The 3,434-nt window shown below is 36.8% G+C and overlaps 1 pseudogene; it reads left to right on the top strand.

Moving 5' to 3' along the window:
- Positions 1–1,546: 1,546 nt before the first annotated feature.
- On the top strand, positions 1,547–1,691 carry LOC145268899 (U2 spliceosomal RNA; annotated as a pseudogene).
- The last annotated feature ends 1,743 nt before the right edge of the window (positions 1,692–3,434 follow it).

Below are 3,434 nucleotides of genomic sequence, written 5' to 3'. Positions count from 1 at the left end.
ACTTTTTTAACACAGCTGAATCTATATATATATATATATATATATCTATCTATATATATATATATATATATATATATATATATACTAGCAGAAGTACATGTATATATATATATATATAATCTGTTTATTATACAAACATAATTTGTTACACATGTGTATGCATGTTTCAGTTGAATCCCAATTCAAGGTTAACACCTCATCATATTAAAAAAAAACAACAACAACAAAAAATCGATATTGAAACGGGTGTCAAAATGACATTAGTTTTATAAGATGATGAAATGGATGGCTCTCGTCTTGGGGAGGCTCCATGTTTTGACAAGCTTCTGGGTTTGACCTTTACTCCTGATCTGAAATCGAACACGTACATCAAGTCTGTTGTCAAGGTCGCTGAGAAAATGGTGGGATCCTTCTACCGCTCCAGAAGAAGGATGGACTACTGTGTGGCACATCTGGGAAGGAGCTGATAAAAACAGCCTATCCTTCCTTGACAGAGTACAAAATAAACTTCGTGACTATTGTCCAACATAAACAAATTCCTGACAAACCGCCCCCTTAAGTAAGACACTTTATTAAATCTCCAATACTAATGATTACTACGATACTATCCCATTGATTACTGTACACGCAATAACATTTATCCCCGAGTGGCTTTTGGGCCTTGATAAGAGGTGACCACCATGTAAAAAAAAAAAGATATTCGGGTGTGGTTTACGTTCTGGAAGAAAGTGGGGTGTAAGCATTGTGAATGTGAGCTCTAGAGATTTTTGGAGGGAGATGTGGTGAAGGAAGGGAGAAGTAAGATAGTGGAGAGGTGTTGGTATCTTTTAACTTGGCGGTTTTTATGGTTGGTTTTCCTTTTGGTGGCGACTCCATTTTCCTATTGCCAAGTTTTATCTATTTACTTATTTTATTATTTATTTATTTATTTACTGTTTTTAGTCACGTGCCAGCGACCCTATAAGTCCCTTCGTCGGTCGGTCGGTCGGTCGGTCGGTCTGTCCGTAACATTTTTGTGCTTGGCCTTTTTGGTTGAGATAAAGGTCCGTTGTTAATAGATGCTGTTCTTTGCTTTTCTTGGCCTTCGGGACAAGATCAAAGTGTAGTATCTATTCCCGCAGATACTACAAGCAAATACCATATGTGGGGGCAGCCTCACATATAAGACCTTGGTCAATGTAGGACCAACCCTTCATACCAATTTTCATTATCACCGGGGAGTTTGTCCCCATTTCCCCTTCACTCCTCACATTAAAAATCGGCGTTGCGCCTAATTTGCTCGGTGGGGAAACAAATAAATACCCTTTAATTGGCCTTTTGGCCAAGATCAAAGTGTAGTATCTTTTTCCGGCAGATACTGCAAGCAAAGACCATATGTGGGAGCAACCCCACATATAAGACCTTGGTCAATGTAGGAGCAATCCTACATACCAATTGTCACTATACAGCTCCCCTACTCCCCGGGGAGTTGGTCCCCATTTCCCCTTCACTCCTCACATAAAAATCGGCCCTGTGCCTAATTTGTTCGGTGGGGGAGCAAATAAATACCCTTTTCTTGGCCTTTTGGCCAAGATCAAAGTGTAGTATCTGTTCTTACTACATGCTATACTTATGTTTGTAACCTTCCTTGGCCAATTAGCTAGGCTCAAAGTGTAGTATCTGTTCTTAATAGATGCTTAACTTACATTTGTAACTTTTCCTTGGCCACATGGCTAAGATCAAAGTGTAGTATAAGATGTTAACTGACGCTGCACTTACATTTGTAACTTTTTCTTGGCAATGGAAGGGGAAACTCTTCCATGCTAAGGCATTTTTAGTTGCATGCAAGTTACTCCATCGGTCGGTCTGTAGCACTTTTCCATTTTATTATTTTTTTTTTTAAGCAAGGGGTATGGAGTAACATTTTTGTCCCCCGATTTATCAGAGAGGGATCTATGTTTTCTATTGATCCGTCTGTTCGTCTGCCTGGATGATTGACGGATAACCGTCCATTAGTTTTTCTTGAATTTTTTTTTTATTTATTTAAGTCATTCTCGCCGATTTTTCGGCCATTTTAGTTTATCTTTAAGAATTTCATGTCAATCCTACATTCACACATTCATTCATTACACGAGAGCACGCAACTAATGGCTATCGAACTTGTTTATTCTATTCCTTGTTTTTTATCTGTTATTTTCAAATTCTGTATTTATTTATTTTTTTATTCATATAATATATGTCCATTTTGTCCAATTACCAGTTAGTTGAACAGATGTATTTATATTATTTAAATAAAGGTGGTATACTAGTAGTTATATATTTTCTCTACCGCGGTGTCTGAAGTATTTATCGGGGTAAAAGGGGTAAGATTTTTTATGTCTATATATAAATTTTATTTCGAGATTAGCACGCGCAGCGAAAAACCAAATCTAATTGCATCCGACCGACACTGCCATCTCTTGCATATGGGAATCCTGGCATCCATTATCATTTGTGGCAAATATTTTGACAGCCACACCCACAACCAAAATGGGGTGTCTATTCTGAAAGCCAGTCTTAATATGGGCATGTTTAGGGTGATAGTAGCATTCCTACTTCAAAGTGGTTCTGTTCCTAGTTTGAGGTGAAAATTGAATATATATATATATATATATATATATATATATATATATATATATATATATACATACATATATATACTCGGGTTTTTTTTATTCAAAAGTAATGGACTAATGAATTCAACGAGGTTGTTAGATAGTGCTCAATAAAAAGAGCTGATAATACTTGTTTATTGTTATATGAACATGGTCACATCCTGCTGCTACAAATAGCCACTTGTTTCAATCAAACAACAGATATCATCAGGCAGCGACTTGACTATTCAAAAGTTCAATGAATAATCTGATGATATCTGTTGTTTGATTGAAACAAGTGGCTATTTGTAGCAGCAGGATGTGACCATGTTTATATAACAATAAACAAGTATATATATATATATATATATATATATATATACATGTGTGTGTGTGTGTGCGTCGTATACACACGTATGCGTGCTTTATGATAATGATTTTACTGTGATGTCAGTTTTATTTCGTATGTGGATTATGTAGCAAATATTGTTTTATGCCCTCTTCCCAGGCATTACCTCTTTTATTTTGTGGAGGTGTAGTTTAATCTCTGTTTCGCTATCATGAGGTCGCCATTCCAAGCATTCCGTCCTGTTTTGTTGACGCAGTGAAGTAACGATTCTCTCGTCCTGATACTATTCTCCCATGATTAACCATGTCCATTTTAGTATCTGTTCTATTGCCACCCTATCCCTCTCCCAGGCGTTATCTATCTTTTTCTCGCATGTATTGCATCTAGCCCGGTTTCTATTGAGGGGGTAAACATTTCCGACATTCCTGGCCTAACTGGTACCAACGATCCTTATTGTAACATTTATTTTCTAT

The sequence above is a fragment of the Euprymna scolopes genome, chromosome 44, assembly GCF_053919585.1.
Source record: "Euprymna scolopes isolate OS-2025 chromosome 44, ASM5391958v1, whole genome shotgun sequence".
NCBI classification, from domain to species: domain Eukaryota; kingdom Metazoa; phylum Mollusca; class Cephalopoda; order Sepiida; family Sepiolidae; genus Euprymna; species Euprymna scolopes.
The sequence above is the reverse complement of the archived record's forward strand: the minus strand, read 5'-3'. Positions and strand labels throughout refer to the sequence as shown.